The sequence below is a fragment of the Papio anubis genome, chromosome 6 (genome assembly GCF_008728515.1).
Source record: "Papio anubis isolate 15944 chromosome 6, Panubis1.0, whole genome shotgun sequence".
In the NCBI taxonomy this organism is placed as follows: Eukaryota; Metazoa; Chordata; class Mammalia; order Primates; family Cercopithecidae; genus Papio; species Papio anubis.
In genome coordinates, this window is record NC_044981.1 from 90,321,815 (window position 1) to 90,344,428 (window position 22,614).

Below are 22,614 nucleotides of genomic sequence, written 5' to 3' on the forward strand. Positions count from 1 at the left end.
AGTTCTAGATTTAATTTCTTTCAAATAACTTTCTCACATGTGAATTTTAAATCGTTTTTGTTAAATTTAATATACATTCATTTTTTTCAGGTGTTAAAAATTAAAAGTATAATTTGGAGTTAATGTGTATGTAAAGATGAAAATAAGTTTATAAAATTAAATGTTAAATAATAGAATTAGCAATTGATGCTGTTTTCTTCTAAAGTTAATTTCCTGTTAGTAGACAGCTGTAAGACTGAGAGCAATGTTATAGTGAGGCCCGTTTTCACAGGAGTAATAATGACCTGCAAAAGTGAAAGTTTCCCATTTCATAGTTATAATGTGGCTCAGGTATGAATGAGTAGGTTCGCGTGAACACGTAGTTCAATTGTGAATTGATCTCTAGTGGAGGCTGCTTGACTGGATATCAGAGGTGAAGGCTATTGACAACATGTTTTCGCTTGATTGACCGAAGGTGAAAAATAAAACAGGGTGGTTAGTTCTTATTCTCATTCCTATCACCAACTTTCCTATTACACTCTTAAAAGTTATAGAAACAATTGAAAAAAAATTAAGGTAAAATTTACTGTCTTCTGATATGTTTTGCTCAGCTGCTTTTCATCTGCCTTGCTCTAAGCCTCATGAGCTCAAGAATGAAATTCACTAGAGAATTTCATGCCATGTTCTTACCTGTGGACCTGGGCTATCCTCAGGGAGATCTTTCTCAAATTTAAAGTCTTCAGAAGAATGAATAATGACTAAATCCTGAGAAGGAATTTAAAACACACTTCTTCAACTAACCTTCATTGCTGCTCTCAGATCCAGGTAGAATAACATTAAAGTTACTGATGCATCAAGATTTAAAAGGGCCTCTATCCCATAACCACTTAGATTCTGGCCTTTTCCATCCTCAGAACATAGAGTATTTACCATGACCTTCATCTCGTAAAGGGCGTGCATTATTTGTGTACATGTCAGGTCATGTACTTTTCATCTTTTTATTTAATATATGGCAGTTGCAAATTCCTTTTAAAGACCAGCTCACGCATCACCTATTCTATAAAACTTTAGCTGCTCCTTATATCCTGGAATATAGTAGATTCTCAGTACATATTAGCAGAAACAAATGAATACATGAATACATCACTCCACTTTATGAAAGACTCAACATTTTGAATATGTTTTTATTAATGTAATTTTATTAATAACACATTTATTTATCCCTGTTCACTACAAAAACTTTAAGCCATTGGTTTTTTAAGCCCTATATCACCAATATCACTATTTCTGGCTGATAATAGGCATACATTGATGTTTAGTTAATGATGGATTATTCAATCAAGACATATCTGTTAAAAATAGACTCACAGGCTAGACATGGTAGCATAAGCATGTAATTCTAGTGCTTTGAGAGGCCAAGGTGGCAGGAACATTGGAGACCAGGAGTTTGAAAACAGCCTGGGCAACATAGAAAGACCCTGTCTCTACAAAAAATTGAAAAGTAGCCAAGTGTGGTGATACATACTTGTAGTCCTATTAATTCAGGAGGCTGAGGCTCAGGAGGCTGGGATCACTTGAGCCCAGGTATTCAATCCTGCAATAAGCTGTAATCATATTCCTACACTGTAGTTTAGGCTATGGCACAGTACCTTGTCTCTTAATTGCTCTACATTCTTTTTAATTTACTCAATTACATCTTTATGAATGTTTTATATCATTGATACTATATATATTACATTCATAAAGATATAATCCAGTGAATTCCAAAAAATATAGAATAGATAGAATAGAGGGAATATAAAAGAGAACATGAAAATATGTATTATTTTTCTATTATTATATAACAAATTACCACAAACTTTGTGGTTTAAATGAACATACAAACATTTACTATCTCACAGTTTCTGTGACTCCAGGGTCTAGGCACGGCTAAGCTGGGTTCTAAGTTCAGGGTCTCCCTAGGTTGCAGTATATGCTGGCTATCACCTAGAGACATCTCTCAGTTTCTAGAGGCAGTTCCCTGCCACAAGGCCCTCTCCCAAACATTCTTCTTACAGGCCATCTCACAACTTGGAAGCTCCTTTTTTCATAGCTATAGTTTCTTCCTTCAGAAAAGGACCAGTCCCTATTTTAATAAATTTTCCTGACTGTCAGACTCACTCATGATCATCCTTCTTTCAATTGATTCAGAATCATCTTGCTTGGAGTTTTAATTACATCTACAAAATCCCTTCACCTTTACCATCTAAAGAAACCTAATCAAAGCAGTGATATCTTATCATATTTATAGATCCTGTCCACACTTTAGGAAAAGAGATTATGCTAATTATACTCTGATATAGGGATGATGAAGTCTTCTCAGAATTCTACCTATGAAAATGGAATTTAAGTCTGAAGTACATAGAACATGACCTTCTATCATAAATGATCTAGCTTTCTCTCCAGGCAAAGGGTAGAATTTCACTTCCTTACCAATTCCCATCTGAAGTTAGGTACAGCAATGTGTTTTAATCTTGACAATGAAATAAGAGTAGAAATGCATGTGCCATTTCTATGAGGAAGTTTTAGAAGCCAGCACACAACTCATATTCCTTTCTCTCTGCCTTAGGCATTATGAAGCCTTGTGTTGAAATGAAACCTCTATCTACCTCCGTCTTGAGTACTTATGAGTAGAGTCCTACTTACAACCAGCAGTAGAAAAGCAGCATGAGAGAAAGAAGTTTGTTGTGCTAAGCAACTGAATTCCTGGGGATATGTGTTACTACAGGACATTTTTTTCCATTTCTGAATTATAAATGTACCACTTAGAGTTCATAGGTTAAAGGGCATCTTAGTCACATAGGGTGACAATAAACTGGAATATTCTCTCAAATGCTAAGCAGGAACTAGTACTGAGTGTCCAGAGATGCTTAGCATGGTGAGGCACACCTGTAGTTTCAACTACTGGGGAGGCTGAAGTGGGTGGACACTGAAACCCAGGAGATTGAGGCCAGCCTAGGCAAAATAGCGAGACTGCATAACAAAACAAAAAACAAACAAAAAATTTCAAGAAAGGAAAAGAGAACAGGTTGAACCAGAAACATGAGAAAAGTATTGGAGAAAATGATTAAATAAACATTATACTGAGAGGAACAGAGTGACATATATAGAAAAGTATGTAAATATAGTTTGAGGATGTCATTAAGATTATGGGAAAAGGTAGTCACTTGAACACAGTAATATGAGGAGCACTGATTCAAAGGAAAAAGTAGAAGAAATTAATATTGTTCTCTATTATTGCATGATTTAATTTTAACCCGTTGTTTCTCCCTCAAACTTAATTTATAAAACCTGCCAAACTGTATTCCTGTTCATTCATTTATGTAAGTAACATGGTTAAAATTTATGTGGTACAATCTGTTCATCATTTTTCTAAATGTCTAGGATGGAAAGGAAGCTGTATTCCAGTTATAAATATCTAGTAGTTAAGCAGTAAAAAATAAACAACAAAATAAATGGTCTAGATGTCATTTGTCATGGACTCTAGTGGTTAATTATTGTTTACTCTATGTAAACTACCTTTATAAACAATGTATCTGCTTACTCCCAAAGCAGACACTAAATACAAATATAGAACTACATATTAAATTCAGTGAAAAATAATAGTAAACAGAAATTCAGAAGAGACAAATCCTGATTCTAGAATTGTCATTACTGAAAAATATGTGATCTTATGAACAGCAAATAATTTTCATATACCTGTTTTCTTCTCTGTATGATGGTAGGGATGTGATTATTTGACCTTTCACATGTGAATTTCTAAATTGTTATATATAAAGTAGTTCCACATAGAAAGGTTTATGTGAGTAAATACATGTAATATGTGCCTGGAAAGAAATTTTTAAAGGAGTTCAAATTAATTTTAACTTACAGGACTTTTTGTTTACATATCTATTCAATGTGGTTATACACAGACCTCCTAGGATCTTCAGAGTCTTTATCATCCTATATGTCTTATGAATCAAAATCTTCCATGGTTAGTAAATTTAAAGGTCAATAATATTATATCTAATAAAAACTTGATGGACAGCTACAGATAGCTTATTACTCATCTATTTATTGACAAAGAAAACCACAAACCTATTCATCAACACCTATGATGAGAAAACAGAAAGGTATTAGAACTATGTGAACAACACCCAAGATCAAAGTTACTATCAGGATTTCTACTGGTTGTTGAGTTGTTTCTTCCCCCAAGATTGATTTATACAGCCTGTCAAACTCTTATGCTCTCCAATCATTTTTGTAAATCATGTGCTTCAGACATTAGGTGATAATCTTCATCATTCTAAATTCTACGATGAGAAGGAAACTGTTTTCTAGATACGATTATCTAAAACTTTGCATTTCTACAAGGATACTAACATCTGTGAAAGAGAAACACATTTTTTTTGGTATATTATTGTGTTGTGAATTAAGCCATGTGGCTACACTTTGGGTCAGTCGAGTTCAGGAGATCAGCAATGGCTCCATACTCTGGATTCCCGAAATGAGTTAAGCTGCCTTTTGCTTTCCAAAACTAGGTATAAGCTCGCTTCCAGGAAGGACTTACTTTAAAACCCAGCCTCTCAAAGTATGTCCAAGATATTACAATTAACTTCTGAATGACTGAATTTCAAAATTAAGAACCCTAGAAGAAGACTTATATACAGTTTCTCTTCATCCCATCTTCTTCCTTCTGCTGACTATATTTTCTATTTTGAGCAATTATTTCATTATAAGAAGAGTTCTATGGAAAAATTATATGTTGTGAAATAACTTGTTTGTCTAGCATCTATAAATACATAAATGTAATCTAAATTAACTTCTGGATGGGCAGCCACCAAAAAAGAAACGGTGCAGATTGCCAAGTTAAAAGTTTTCTTTTTCATTTGGTGATAGTTTTACAAAAAGTTGTAAAAATTTTAATAATTACAGATTTATTTTAATTTGTGTAATATTACATCTGATGACATACAAGCATGAGCTACATGTGCTTCACAAACAAGTGCATTTACAACCAAGTTCCATAAACACTTTTAATAATTCTGGCATAAATACTATTGCCAGACAGACAGCTCAGACTATTTTTCTTGAGTAATTTAGTAAATATATTGTTGCTCTATAATACCATGAGTCACCAAATTTTTAAACTTATTACCACAAAGCAACAAAAATATAGTTACAGTATTGAAACATTTATTGAATATACAATGGCATGCACAATAAAATCAGATGTCTCATTTTTGACAGAATTAACTGCCAGCATGATTTACTTTGTTTCCATGAAATGGATAGAGAAAAATGAACCATAGTTTAAATTTCTATTTCTAGCAGCTTATGGTAACAACATAAAACTGGTGTCACTTAACTGTTTGAGAAGTTTTTCTTCTGCTAATAGAGCCAACATGAACAGGAATTGTCTCATTATTTGTAAATGCACAAGAAAACTTGAAATCAAATGAGTAAAATGGGTTTAGACTAAAACACCTATTTGATCCAAATGATAAGTCAGTTATCAGAGTTATATTTATCTGCCACTTACAAAGTCTTCTTACCATAAGGGCTAATTTTATTAAATAGGTGCTGAAGCTTTCACAGATTATTTGTGTCATGTGTATTGAATATGATTAATGGTTTTCATAAGTCTACATGGTGGCTTGTGAATGTGGACAATATATTGTCATGTTCATCATCAGCTTTTGGGGACAGGGAAATCCCTTGTTAATTTTTAATTAAACATGAATCTTTATGCACTTATGATGACCAAAAGTGGTAATTGCATATTAAAAACATTACCAAATAATAAGATAAATAATTATAGATTTATGCCACATGGTAAATAGCAAATGGCATTCTCAATATTCTCTATTGCCAGACAGACAGCTCGAACTATTTTTCTTGAGCATTTTCATCATGTACCTGAACTGTAATACCTTTTATTTTCCTTTGACTCCACTAACTAACGGTCTTGCATATCTGTGGAGCTCTCAGGTTGCAATGGTAGCAAAGGCACAACTCACTCATGTGTTAAGTGTTCAAAAAGGGGTAGCATTAAATACTTCTCCTACCACCACCCAGTATCAGAAGAACGAGCTATCCCAGAACAGCATTTTATCAGCAAGAACTGTGCCTGCTGTCTTTGGAGAAAGCTGAGAAAAGAGAGTTGGGTCATTGAGATTTAACTATGCATTTGAGTGAGAATTCCATTCATTGTGTATGTATCTCACATACTATTAATGATGTGTAGCGAAAGCTGGACATTTATTCCAGTTTATTGTGATGCAACTACAAATAGTAATGTTTATGAAAAATGTAAATAAGACAAATGATCAATCAGATTGATGTTGGGATAACATGAATTAATAAAAATCATTCTGGTTTCCAAACCAGGTTGACTATACCAGGATATATAAACACTCTGTATTAACTAATCAGCTCTCTTCCCAATCCAGGTGGTGAGTTAAAATAATAAACTCCCTATCACGTATAAATCATAATTCATTTGGATTACTTAAACAATTTTTTTGGAAATAAAAAAAGCTCAATATCTCTTAATCCTGCCTTTTCCTTTTTTTTCTCAAAAATACAGTTGTAGAGCATTGTAGCATGCAGTTTCAAATTACCCTGAGATGTGAAAGTCCCCATATGCCTTCTGTCTCCTCTGTTATGGAATACTTTTGACATTCCTTGATAAATTTGGTGTTGGACTTAATTTATGATGTGGTTTTGTTTGCTTGTTTGTTTTTTCTTGGGTACTTGTTTTGGCTTTGACCATGGCCAGAAGCCCTTACTGGCTGATCTGACCTTCCCTCAGCTCTTGAGGTTGGTATATATTCCCTAGTACCTGCCCTGTTCTCTACCTTTTCATTAATTCATGTGTTTCTCTTCAACTTCTGTCAGAGTAGCTTCTCTTTTTTTTAACAACAGAACCCACGACAGACCCACTGGCATCACCTGACACTACAGGGGAGGACAAAAATGATAAAAATAAAATACTTTCAGGATAATTAGAAGTTTTCTTTGCTTTCGTTTTGCTAAAATGGCCAACTAACCAACTTTTCCTATCTTAGATATTTCTGGCTTCAGAATTGGAATTACAAGGCAAGAAAGATATAAGAAAAATAAAATGGATGAATTTAATATTCCAAAATGTCATCCCATTTCATTCAGTATAAAATAAAGTTTATGCCCATATATATATATATAAATATATATATATATGAATATATATATATTCAATGTTATAGAGTGAGGGTCTTTATGCATTCCCAAGAGATCTTCTACATTAACTTTGTAGAGTAAAACAGAATCCTTCGATCTGCTGAAAGGAAGGACTACAAACACTTGCTTCGTATGATGCCTATTTAGTTTAATAAATATATAGTACACAAAATAATAATATCTTTTAACATAGCTTTATTGTTAAATTTTAAGAAAAAAACACTGTACTCTCAATTCATATAAACCAGCTGAGTTAGAATTCTTGAAAAATGGTTTTCTGATACAGGATAAACCAATTGTCTATAGGTCTGGACTCAATTACTTAATATAAATTCAGTATACATTCAAAACAAATTAATTTTCTTTTAACAATGCACTTTTATACAAATCTTTTTATTTAAAGTGTCTGGTGTTACTATACATGAACCAAGCAGTTTGACTACATCATTTATAGAATTACAAACAATTCTTTCTAACAATGGAACTCTTTGTGTGGGTATTTTGTACAACATTTCATCTACCAGCTAATAAAACTATCTAAGAAGCCTTATGGTACAAGACACACATAAGCAAGATAGATAAAAGGAAAGGTTAACACTTTTTCAGCATCTGTCAACACTGTCTCCTATTACATTTGATCACGTTTAAAGTAAATGCAAACATATGATATCATTGACAGTAAAAGTGAATGCCACACAGCAGCTACTTTGCTTTTATCCATTCTGCAGATCACTCATCACAGACCGTCATGGGGAAGGACGATGCCGCTTTATGGTTCATCTTTGCCAGTAAAGCACACTGCTTCAGCTCTTCAAGGCTGAACATTCAGCCTATAACTAACAAAGAAATCCACCCTTGTGCATTTCCCGTTTGAAACCTGGAGAAAGGAGCAGAGTAGAGAAACCATTCTGCTTTGTTCTACTGTAAAAAGTAAAAACAAAAGGGAAGGCAAAAGATTGGCAAATAAAATGTGAACAACTAAGTATGCTATTGCTTTGTCAAAGGTCTTAATGAATTTTTGAAGTGACTCAAGGACATCTTTGTCTAGAGCAATGGTTAACAAATTGTATTCCCCAAACTTCCTAAAGCAGCACCCCCTAGGAAATCACTAACAACGCAAATTCTCAGGCCCTATACCAGAACTACTGAATCAGAAACTCTGTGGGTGGCATCTAGCAATCTTTGTTTTAACGCACTCTCCAGATGATTCTGACACACGTTGAGAATGTTTGAGAACCACCAGTTTAGGGAAATTCAGTATGGTGCATATCACATGGGTTTACTCCAGTTTAATATTATCATTTTAATTTTCAGAATAATTTCATAGATATGTACAGGTCTCAGTTTATATAGATATGAAAAAAATTAGATACTTTAATGTTTGTATTTTATAAAATTAATTCATTAATCTCAAAAAATATATCTGGTTTTTACATATTTTATAAGAGAGCATATCCATTTAAACAAAATCTTGGAAAATCTGTGCTCTTTCCACTCAGTGCAATCATATACCACAAAGCATATTTCACATAGTAGCCAATAATAGAAATGATATTGAACATAGTTCTAATAATAAATTTTGAGTTTAAGTTGCAGTCTGTATTTTTAAGAGTTTTTTTTTCTATTTTCACTTATCCTTCCCAATTATGATGCAAACTACATATGATGTATGGAAACAGATGATAGTTTAAATTATAAAGTGCTTTAAAATGGGCTTTAGAAATAACAGTACTAAGCTTTGGAATTCTTGGAAACTGTCCCTAACTTCGTCTTTCTATGAACATCTTCTTAAATGCCTCTTTAGATGGAAAGAGGACTACATCCTGGAATGTGTGTTTCAGGCCTTACCTCCTGAAGGATTGGTGAGGTAGAAAACAAATGTTTATTTGGGAAAAATGGGGAAACCACAAAACTGTAAATTAAAAGACATGGCCTAATGAATTAAGACTCTGCAACTTATCCAGACAGTCAAACTTGACTGTGCTAATGAGTTTTTTGTTGGTTCTGACCACCTTTTCTGGGCCCTGAGATAGGGACACAACTGTTGTTTGCACCAACTGAAATCTGGGGGCAGAGACACCTCCCCCTTATTTCTCAGCAAAGAATACATGATTTGTCAAATATCTACTAATGGCCCGCAAGACATTGACCACTCATTTTTACTACTATATAATCAGTGATACTACAAATTGGCCTGGAAAAATCACCAGCAGGCAGAGATAAAGAAGTACATGCATAAATAACCAGAAGAAACTCAATAATCAGAAAAAGGAAAATCAAGCTTGAACCCAGAATACATGATCTCATTAAAACAAAAGTGTTTTGGGAAATGTTGAAAAACAAAGTTTTCAAGTAGACTTCTAAAATATTTTACTTTAAAAATAGCATTCAATATATTTGTATCAAATAATTTAATGAGACGATGATCACTATTAAGAACTGAAACAGGCTGGGTGCGGTGTTTCATGCCTGTAATTCCAGCACTTTGAGAGGCTGAGGTGGGTGGATCACCTGAGGTCAGGAGTTTGAGACTAGCCTGGAGCCTGGCCAACATGGTGAAACCCCGTCTCTACTAAAAATATACAAAAAATTAACCAGGCATGGTGGCAAGCTCCTGTAGTCCCAGCTACTCAGGAGGCTGAGGCAGGAGAATTGCTTGAACCCAGGAGTCGGAGGTTGCAGTGAGCCAAGATTCCACCATTGCACTCCAGCCTGAGTGACAACAGTGAGACTCCATCTCAAAAAAAAAAAAAAAAAAGAACTGAAAGAGTGACCTTGAACATCAAAAACATGCATCTCATGACACTGTGCATAGGTACAGTAAGAGAAGTTGAGGCTGTTGGAGCATAAATTGAGGAGATTTCATATTAAAATGTTTTAAAAATATATATATTTTTAAATTAGAGACAGAGTCTTGCTATGTTGCTCAGGCTGGTGTTCGACTCCTGTGCTCCAGCAATCCTCCCACTTTGGCCTCCCAAAGCATGGGGATTACAGGCATGAGCCACACTACCTGATCAATCTAGAAGAACTAAAAGAAACAAATTGAGGCAAACCTCTAGAGAAGATTACTAAAAATATAAGGCCCTCTGAATGTACCTTTTAAAATCCTGAAAGAGAAAGGAAATCTTATATACTTTGTAACATAAACGGGTCAAGGAAAAGAGAACCAGACTAGCATGGGGCTTTAAATCTGCAACACTAAAAGTCAAAAAACAATGCAATTACTTTTCAGATTTCTTAGTGCAAAGATTGGGACACAAGAATAATAAATCATTAAAGCAGAGGAAATTTATGTTCACATATGTGCAAAGATTCAAAGTTGCCTCAGTAAAGTGTCAATATAAAATGCTGTAACTTCAACATGAGGGAGGAGAAAAGGGAATATAAACAGTGGTGAGTGATGCAACTTACAAAGTACTATAGTTGAATTCAAATTGGTGATGATAGTGTGATTGACAGTTTAAAAATATGTTAAATAAGAGGCTTTTGAAACTGAAATGAAATTTGTGTCCAGTTTGATTATGTTAAACTGAAAGCTAAAGAAATTCTGAATAAAAGAAGAATAAACATTTATTTTTTGTACTTTCCAAGAACTCTGGTAGTAAGGGTCCCATACTTCTCTTGCTGTGGTTGCTGATTTTGGTTTTACTGGCCCTTTCTATCCTTCCATTTTAACATTTTAATGATGTTATCATTTCACGGTCACAGGATTGCTACTGCAGAACCAAGCATCACATTCTTACAGAAGAAAAGGAAGCAGAAAAGTAATGGTCATTTTTCTGATGTTTATTTTTTTTATCAGGGGAAAATATCTGTCTCATAAGCACAATAACAACCTTCCTGTAATTACTGATTGGCCCAAATGGAAGGTTTGTCCATACATAAAACAATCCTTGGCAAAGGGGAATCTGATTATGATTGTCTTAGGCTGACAATGATTTATCGACTAGAGGTGGGCACTTTACCCTTCAAGAAATCATGGAGTTCGGTAAACAAGAAAGAACTACCAAATGGCTTTGAGTAAATCACCAAAAGCGTGTCATACACATTGTTATATATAACATGGAATTAAACATTTTTAAGTAGCACAAAAAATTCAAAGGTTTGGAAAGGATGTGGGGAATATAAAATCAAAATAGCATTTTAAATGTCTCATAGTCTCTATTTGTATGTGGGCTAGTGGGAAGGAAAATAAGGCTTCTGAAGATTTTCGTCAATGTGAGGGAAAGAAGAGGGAAAATACAAAAAGTTTTGTGATGTTGAAAAGGATTATCTCATTCTAAAGCTATAGTTAATATGCCTTGGTGCAAACCAGAAAAGCAGTAAGAAATGTGCTTTAAATTTGATAAATTGAAATTTAATTAACAAATAGATTTGTATTCTGTTTGGAGAAGCAAGCAGAGAGAGAAATGAAAATCCTGGGTGGCTTTCTAAAACCACTGTCTCTGTGCCACCAGACAGCTCAGTTGAATCAGAAAGTTCAGAGTGGGATATGGATACAGGTATGTTTTTAAAATTCCTTGGGTGATTCTAATGTGCAACCAGGATTGATAACCACTATTTCAGAGGAATAAAAATATAGTACAATATCCACTATAAATTATATAAATTTTACAAATTCTTTCAGCAACCAAATTTTGAGTGCCCACGATAACCTAGGCAGTGTTCTAGGCACAGGTGACATTGCACCAAATGAAATAAAGTCTTAGGACTTGGACCTTCAAATGAGAGAGACAGACAATATCTATGTAATGTCAGATAAAAAATGATAATGCACCCTGATAAAGTGTGGGAGGTTAAAGCAGGTGGGCCCAGGGATATCCCCTCTGCAGAGGAGAGAATTGAGCAAGGCAGGAATAAATGTAGGAAGTGAACCATGAGCACACGTGAGGAAGGAGAAAGAGAGCAGAGGGGAAGCAGAAGAACAAGGCTTTGCATCAAGAGCATGTTTCAGCCTACAGCAGTACACTCAAAGTCCTGAGAGAATGGAGTGTTGAACAGAAAACTCTAAGCTTATTCACACTTTGATTCAAAAGTAATGACAATCAAATTAGCTTTTCAGAGAAAGATTCAGAGATTTTATCTTTTCTAGATGCTGACTCTCAGAACTTCGAAAGTATATATGTCAACAAGAAGGAAAGAAGACCTAGAAGAAAGGAAATCATTCTCGTAAACTCCAAATAAGTATTTTAGATTAAAGCAAAATTAATAAATGATTGATTTAGGAAATTAATTAAGAACAAGATGAAACAAAAATAATATAATAAAATCACATGGAAGATGGGGAGAGTAAGGTCAGATTCCACATGTTCTAATGTTCATGAATGGTTAAGAAGGGGATGGCGAATTCGATGAACTTCAAATTTTAAGTCAAGTGTACAAATGAAAATTTTATATACTCACTAAAAGAACGTTAATTAATAATTTGCAAATGAGTTGAAAAATGCAGTAGAGATAATATGATTAATCAACTAGACAGTTAGATGAAAAAAACATCTGCAAAGAATGGGCATGGAAACTATAAAACATAGATGGGACAACATACCTGGGTTGTAGATTTGTGATTTTGTTGGGTTGTAGATCTGTGTATCTTTTGTCTATAAGAGATAATTTGTAGAAAATATAAAGAATATATGAAGAGAAACGATGGCATTACCAATATTAAACTACTATGCCATTACATTGAAAAATACATTTAAAACTCAAGTGAATAAAAAAGAAGTGCAAATAGGCCTGATATGTATGAAAATTTAATATGTACAAATGTAATATTTCAAGACAATGGAAAAAAGATGGCTTACTTAATGATGTTGGCATAGATGTATATCTGCAATGTAGGGTAAAAGGAGATGGATGAGAAAACATGGTAAAATATAAAAGTCTATCCAGACTATTACTACACATATGTGAAAAATGAGCTTACTCATGATAATCAAGAACTAAAAGATATCATGGAAAATGAGGATAAGAATATGGAAATATCTGCCTTGTTTTAATAGAATATTTGCATTAATATTTTATCATAAATAAAAGTTAAATCTCAAATGCAGATACTTCTAAAGAAATGAATATTAAATTACATGTGAACTAAAATAAGAACAAAACTAGCATCACCTACACTGTACTAAACGTTTTCCGTTGAGAAACTCAAGCCCAGTGATATTCATTTATTATGGACCACATATAAATTGTAATTAATCTGTTAAAATTGAGAAAATAAAATATTTGTTTCAGAGGACTGTATGGTTTATTGTACTTACAAAACATTTCTTAAGAAAATAATACAATGATCTGCCATTTTTGCAATTGACCTCTTGGCCAAATACTGCAGCGTTTTGCCCTGCCCACTTTGTAGAATCTGAGTATCTAACGATGAAGAACAGTAGAATGAAAACTTTTCAGTAAGTATCCTTCAAATCAAGCAAAAGTAATTTTGTGGGCTACGCATTTGCAATTGCCTTCCTTTACAACCTCCAGAGAGCTCTTTAGCATCACTTGAATTAGGACTTTGGGCAAAGAGCCTGCTCAAAATGAAACTACTATTATAGTTACTCTTGACCACGGTACATTGCTTTTCTGTCCCCAATGCCAGGCACTCCAGCAGTGTGAGCAGTCAGGGAGCACCACTAAAAATATAGATAATAAAATCTGTGAGAGTTCCCTGAAGCAGATACAAAAATGCATGTGCATTTGCTCCTTTTTAGAATATAATATTGGAAAGAAGAGACACTCATTGGAACATATGATAGCTTTTGCATTTCAGTAATTTATCTATAAATATCATATCATTCTTGAACAAGGCAATTTCCCTGTTGCATTGTTGTTATATTTACCATTTATGATAATATGGGGACACATTTCAGAGTGTGATTGTTTATTTCAATCAACTCCATAAGTGTAACTTGATTACAGAGGTGGAGAACTGTGAAAAACATCATTCATTTAAGAAAAGGCCGTTGAGCTTATAGTTAGCATAGTTAACATAGTTACATCGTTTATTTATGGCTATACCACTAAGGACATATGTTAGGGGTGAGGTTAAAAAGAGGGGAAGTTTTTTTTTTTTTTTTTTTTTTATTGGTTTGTATATCAGTTTTTAATGGGTTTTCACTCCAGAAAAGAAGTCTGCTTAGATTTATGCCAGAGTCCAGGGCTATTTACAGATTAATGGCATTTTTTTTTCTTCCTATACACAGCCTTCCTATATATACCACAGGCTACTTCAATGGCTGCAACCCACTTGCCAGAAGACAAGTTAACTCCTCTTTAGTCATGTCCAAACTATTACAAATTCCTTTTGTAGAATAATACCTCTCTTTGGGGCCACACCATATGGTTTACCCTTTCCAACCCCTATCTTTTGACCACATTTTTATCCTGTATTTGTTTCAGGGTAAATTGAAAATTCATGTGTGAGATTTGTCAAACACTGTACACTAAATTCCCAGCACCTCTTTGCTGTAGCAATCCAATGCAGGGGCCACTTTGGACCTTGCCACAACCCAGGACTTCTCAGGCTTACAAATGTAAACTCTGATGCCCACACTTTTGTCATAACTTTGCAAGCTTACTTTTTCCCTCCCCAAACCCATAACTCAAACCTACAAACCACATTAAGATGTTTATTTGCTCTCTGTGTATCAATATCCTTTTGGTTTCATGTCAGTGTAAGAAATTTCAATTATTTAGCCTATATAGTAAAGTAGGTAATTGTGCAGACCTCGGAGCAAGACTGCCTGGGTTAGAATTCTGACTCCAACATTTATTAACTATCATAAGGGGAAGACACTTAACCTCTCTGACCCTTGATTTTTCTTGTCTGTAAAATACAGTTTGTAAGAGCTCATTTTTATAAAGAAAATACATGTTTTTTATTTGTTTATTTTTTTCTATAAAGGAAAAGATAGCAGATTACATATGAGACTTAAAGTGGACCAGGAAAATAAATGATTATATTATGAAAATATCAATTTTTCCTAAGGATAAAAATCACCTTATAAATGTAAACTTCTTGTATTTTAATCCTTTCTTCCATGTATTATTGGGACTCTATCCCAAGTGTCTCAAACTTTTCTATAAGAGTTAGCACAGACTTCATTGTTTTTAAAGGAACTAAACTAGTCACAACATCTTTTTTTCTTTTTAGTCTGGGTGTATGTATTTAAAAGTTTATCCCTACTCTTGCCTGTCATCGTGAGTTACCCTAGCCCACACCAAAGGAAAAGGAATGCAACCAGACTGAGATCATGACACCAAATATTGCCTTTCTTGACAGAGCGCTGCCATCCCTCATGCATAGTCAAACAGGCAAACTGGCACAAGTTCAAGACCTCCGGAAAAACTCATCGTTTCTCCACTTTCTGTCACCTTAATTTAGCCGCTGGCAAAGAAAAGCTTAACCATTGCTTCAAGAAGGAGGGTAGGTAGGAGAACAAAGATGACTTGCAAAATATAACATCTGAAAAATTGCAGTTCCTTTGTACAGATTTGCTTTTCTCTTTAGTGGGGAATTTCTCACAAGATCTGCCTTTACCTGAAGTGTCACATGGCTACATGAAACAACATTCTCCCCACTGCACCCACTCAGGCTGACAAAACAGCCTCATTTCAAAGAACAGTGAGAGTGAGAATTATTGTTTCCAAAACAGCATAGTCTTGAAGTCTTCCTGGAAGAGAGTTCCTCCATAATTTTCACACATCAAAGTGATAATGAAGTGAATTCAGACGTCCATTTTTTAACTCAACAGTTGAAACAAACTCATCTTAAATTCTTTAACTGAACTACATTGAAGAATTTGGAGGTTAAATTATGCTTTACTGTATGACATTTTGTATCCCAAATCACAAGTTTTAGACTGAAGAGTCTGTTCCTCCTGATTTAACCCATATTGAGTTTGCACGTTGAGAAAGCATTGATTTATGCTTGGAGAAGCAGGATAATCTGAATTCTTGACTCTACCAATATCTAGTTGTGAGCTACAAATTATATAATCTTTCTACTTCATATTCCTTCTCTTTATGAGATACAGACTAATTTACTATCTTCCCCTTTCTCATAGGAATTATGTAGCTTGGACTGTTGGCTTGCATTAGACTGAATATTGCTTCGTGATTCTTAATAGAAAATAAATAAATAAAAGCGGTTGAAGGAATAAGCTATTCAGCTAAGAGGCCATATTAATTATTTAAAAATCTCACCAGAAATCATTACTATTTAATGTAAAAAGGACTGATGAATTTATAGGATTACAGGTTTTTTTTCTTTACAAATATCTGTGGAAATATATTTGTGTTTTAATGCAAACATACATCAAGGATTAATATCAAATTTTGTATAATGTCATCACTTGTGAGAAAAAGAAATCAGCATATACATAAGATCTTCTCAAGCATTGCCTTCTATATGGACAGCAATTAAGCAACGACTTCACCTTTAGATTAAACATATGTGAGATAAAATTTACAGAAGTTCATATATAAATAATTAATCATGAGCATTTTTACTTAAGCATTAGCCATGTTTAAAAGATGTGTAGATGTGTGTGTATTTGAATGAGTGAGACAGCCTGTAAAACACAGAGTACAATAAATATAAGGAAATATTTCAAAATTAAAAAATCATGAAAGAAATTACTTCAGAAGATATGTGGCTCTTCCTCATATTTTTAGCTATGCATAAAGACTAAATCACATTCTAAAGACCATCAGAACAAGACATTTCTGGCTATCTCACTGATGTGTATTAGATTCTTATTGAATAAATTATTCTTATATTTTAAACTCAATTTCCTTGTGCTATACTTATTCAGAATGGTGGTGAACTAGTCCATCACATGCTACAGTCCATAATTATTTGATTCATGGCATCTGAGGTACAAAGTGATCTCTTAGATCTTATTTTAAAACCATTTATATATATATATATGTTTCATTTCTTAAATTTGTTATATTTGATGATATCCCCCTGTATTTATAGACTCCTTCAGAAATTACTTTTTCTTAATATGTACAATTTCACTAGGGAAGACCAAAGTTCTTGTGCTGATACCTTAATTGATAATAATAATAACAACATATTACTAAAATAGTATTGCTTTTAACTTGTCAGAGCTCTTATTTGGCCACACTTTAGCACAAATTCTTCTCCAATTTGCATCTGTTCCTTTCTTCCTTCTGGTTGTGTACTGAAGCTATATCTCAGCTAAAAGTATGCCATTTTGGTATTAAATAATTATTTTTAAAATGCAACTGGTTATATGGCACACACAATATCTTGGGGATATGACTGAACTAATGAAGAAGAGAACAACTAAAATTATTTTTTTAAAGCTCATAAAACACCCGTAGGGAACAGTAGCCAATTTCTGTCATGCAGTCTGGGCCAACCGGAGACCAGGCCTGTTTGATCTCAAGATGAATACAGTCTTCCTGGTAGGTTTCATTCTCCAGTCATTCGTTCTCTTAGCTGTGATTGTCACTGAGAAACTCTTCATCAGTCCCTTTGACCACCTTCTCTGTCTGTCTTTAAGTACATGAGAACTTCTGGACACTTTTATATCACAGGAAGCTGAGAAAAACACATTCCCAGGCCCTCTTTCAGCTCATCGCTGATTCAACAAGGATGTTTTGAGGATGCTGTGCCTCCAGTGCCTCCTTCCAGAGTCATACAAGGGAAGGGAGTCAGCAGAATTCTCTATACCTGCAGGGTTTAGCATACTTACTGGATGCTTGTAACACCTCTTTCTTTCCTCAAGACTGGTCTCCAAATGAGAAGGAAAAGGAAAAAGTCAAGAATGCTACAGCCTGCCTTTTTTTATTTATAATGTTTTCTTCACCATTCTTGGTAAGGTTGTACTTTTATCCTTTTGTGTCATTCTTCATTCTTCTTTTAGTCCAGTCTCACTCAGATTAAGCTTATTTAGCAGAAAGATGTACTTCTCACATACATTTTTTATATATATATTCTTTCAGGCTTGGCCCACAATATGTTATCTAGAAGCTTTAGGAAGTTAGCAACTCTCTCTTGCCACAAGCCTTGGTTTTCAAGCTAATGCCTTGTTCTGAGTTTAGCTACCTATACTCTTCCCCTGAAGGGCCCTCCCAAATAATGAGATGGAAGTTAGAAATAAAATATAATTAAGAGGAAATCAAAACAGAATACTTCAATATTTAAAAAAATATTATCTTTGTTTTCTTCAACACAATCTGTACAGGAAGACAATAATTTAATTTTGGGATCAGATTCACTTCATTTTGTTACTTCTGCTTGCAGCCCTTGAAATCTTTCTTTCCTTTTTTGATATATCACAGAATCTTTCACTTAAAAAAAAAACAAAAAAAACAGAACTTAGAAATAGATGATATGTAGAGAATAAACATCTAATTAAGCACACAGGCAGACAGATGGACACACAGACAGACATACACACATACAAATATTGATTTAAAAACCATAAATAAGAATTGTGACAAAAAGCTACAAGGTATTTTACTATTAATGTAAAATACATTCACATCTTTGAATGGTTGGGTCATAAATTACTAATTTTTTTTTTTTTTTTTTTTTTTTTTGAGACGGAGTCTCGCTCTGTCGCCCAGGCTGGAGTGCAGTGGCCGGATCTCAGCTCCGTGCAAGCTCCGCCTCCCGGGTTCCCGCCATTCTCCTGCCTCAGCCTCCCAAGTAGCTGGGACTACAGGCACCTGCCACCATGCCCGGCTAATTTTTTTTTTTTTTTTTGTATTTTTTAGTGGAGACGGGGTTTCACCGTGTTAGCCAGGATGGTCTCGATCTCCTGACCTCGTGATCCGCCTGTCTCGGCCTCCCAAAGTGCTGGGATTACAGGCTTCAGCCACCGCGTCCGGCCATAAATTACTAATTTTAACTCACAAGCCAATGCATATTTACTAGTAGTTTCTGAGAGGAGCTCATTGTAGAGGCAAGTTATAGGTAAAATGTCCTGAACCGTTCTGGCCATGAGTAGAAGGTGATGTAATAATCATCTATTTTCATATATGATATAGGCAATCCAGTTGTGACCAGAATATCATTGCTCTCGGGGAGTCATTGTCTTCTTCCTTCTAATTCTATAAATTCAGGCCCCGTGCCACACCTATATTTGCCATATGCACAAAACATTTTCTTACCCTAGACTCATTTGTAAATCACAGTGTCCTTAGAATCTTTTTGGACTTATTCAGAGTTTGGTCTTGAAATTACAGAAAATTGCTGCTTCAAACATACAGTACCCATGACTCTACTGCCACAGCTCTAGCTAATTTCCTGTCATGCTGCAATTGCACAAATCTGTGCAAATGCTGAAAATTCAGAAAGTTATCATTTAGTGAAAATAAGTTCTTTTACAGCCTTTCTTAAATAGCTTTTGCAAAATGCTTTCTGATTATATACACTTTCTTCTATGTGATTGAAAGGTTTGAAAGCATTTTTCATTCATTAAATATTTATTGAGTTACTACTACAGGACATGCATTGTTTCCACTTTAGTCTAAGCAGTGCCTGGAAGTCTTTCTTCAAATGTATATAAGCACAGTTTCCTTCATTATTTTTTTTCTTGTTTTCTCCTATAAACATCCGCCCTAGCATTGAGGATTTAAAGTACTTCCCTGGAAAAAAATACTGCCTTCAGAAGATTATAGTTTTGGTATTTCTTATTCAATAGTATAGGAAATATGTATTATCCTAAACTTGAAGAATATTTTGTAATCATTTAAATTCCCAGCATATTAAAAAATAGTTTTTTCCTATCTACTTTAATAAAACTATGACCTCTAATTTAAAAAAAATATTTTTCACTCAACAAAAACCACAGATCCTGATACACTAGGATAGTATTAAGGATTGGGAAGAGAGAGAAGGGCCAGCATCAAACATAGAATGTTAAGGTCCATAAGAGAAGACCCATACTTACCTATGATGGGAAACAAATAAGCAAACAAAATATACAGTTCATTAGCTTTTGAATATTTCTGCTTCAAGTGGAGTCAGTAAAGACATATTGGGGAAAACAACACAATATACTGAGATATGTCATTTCGATCCAAAGTTGTAGAAGTAAATTCACACACATACACACACGCACACACACACACACTCCATAAAGATAAATGCTCACATGTGCAATAGACAATTGTTGATTCAAAACAAATGTTTTGCTTCCACCCACAGGCAGAGGAAAGTAGTGACTCCAGTCATACTGTATTTGCTTTTCATCACCTGAAAAGCCATGTGTTTATGTTGAGTACAGAATAGTGTGTTAAGCACGTTCAGCTATTGCAATCACAAATTATTTAGGGTGACTGAGCAGATATACTACCTGTGATGATTGTTGATCTCAATACTACAGTAATTTCACAGTATAACTTACATACATAATAAATGCAAGTCTATAAATCCTTCCCAAAGATTTTACCCTGATCCCCAAATGTTACTCTGTTTAGTAGATATCACTGTGTAGCTTTGATGTGAAATGCCAATATGCCTGTGAAACTGCACGTTTATATTATAAAGAATTCTGACAACTTGCCCAAGTAGAAGAAGCTGTAAAACCAAAATTAAACAGTTATGTTAAAAATAAGAATAGTCTTGATCTCTTAGACTAATTTGATCGCATATGTAATACAGAACCTTAAATTGCAAGGGAGGTATAAAAGGTATAACTTATGCATTAAAAATATCATGACTGTATGACAAAGTAACTGGATTTAAGATACAAAATACATATTATCAAAATATACAGGAGTCTCCTGATTATTCATAGAAAGAAGAAAATAATTCAAAAATTTATATAATTCCTATGCATAATTTTCGCTAATGTTTCAGCATTGTTACTTAAAAAATCTTTTCAAATATCTAGATGTTGGTTCTGGAAAGAAGCAGCAAATAAATAGAGATACTGTGGTGTAAACATGGAATATGACTATGAATAAATGTTTTAAATTATAAATAGGAGAAAATCAATATTATAACTCAAAAGTACTTTTACAAATGTAACCACAATTCATTTTATATAATATTTTTGATAATTTGTAGTTTAGAAAGATTTTTCAAAGTTTCAACAAACGTTTTGGAACTGACTGTGCTTATTGCTTTGTCAAAGGATGTCTCTCTCCAGCCAAACTAAATACAATCTAAATACCTCTCTTCTCGCCAAGGCATACTGTATGTAAGCTTTCATTTTATGATTGGATATATTTTTAGACTCTCTGATTGGATATATTTTTGCTTATTTGTAGATTTTATAAGAAAAAAAGAATAAATATCAGCCACAAGGCTAGTTTCCCAAGTCTTCTGTTCCTGCCTGAAAAGTTGAAGAAACATATCAATGAACTTCTCTTTCACTATCCCCGTCATCCCGTAAGGAATAAATAATTTCCAGAGCATGAGTCACAACATTTTATGTTAGTTAAAACAATTATATGACACCAGTAAAACAGATATTTAATAGCAAGATATTCGCTATTAAAAAACAGCAAGATATTTGCATTAGTTTTACATAATGAACTCTGAAAAATAAGTGGCATGTGTATCCATTTCACTAAGCCATTCCACAGAAAGAAGAAGATATTTTTGGCCAAAAATGTAATTCCTTGAATATTTGATAAAGAAAATATCTTTTGACTTTTTTAAAATTAAAGTTAGTCCATTATTCAGAGCTAGGAAATGTTCAGAGTATGAAAATGGAAAATATTTTGAAGGGCTGAATAATTGTTAAGGCGTAAAGATAAGTTTCAGTGACAAAGATAATACTGGTAACATAAGCAGCAATGTGTATTGTGTAATAATTAAATGTTCAGTCATTTTCTATGTTCTTTATATCAGTTAACTCATTTAGGTTTCTGGCTGATTAATATCCACAGATGTAGAACCTGGATCATAAATAAGTCAGGTAACTTGTCCAAGTTCATATTAATGGTAGACCTGGCTTCAGCTTGGGATTTTAACCAGGGTTGAAGGACATGACTCTAAATTTTACATATGGAAGAAAATGAAACCTGCCCCTCTGAGACTAATGTGCATAATGTCCAAACTCCCCATTTATCTAATAAATGAAGTAAAAGTATTGTGACATGTGATTATAATAAATTTCTGGAATAATAGTAATAACATCCACACATTTGATCAAAATAAATCAGTTTTATGTAAAAAGCAAACCTTGAATTGAATTTTTTTCTAGGGACCTTCACTACAGGGGAATAAGAAGTGATGTGTGGAACTCTATAGATCCCACGAAACAGAGAAAAATGGGATTCAGTGAAGTCACTGATGGAAAGGAGTGTGATTGTGTATTCCAAATTTCATGTCAAAGTTCCCATGTGGCCCAGACTATTATTTCTAACCTAAAATGTCTGAGATTGCCTGGTAAGCTTGTGGAT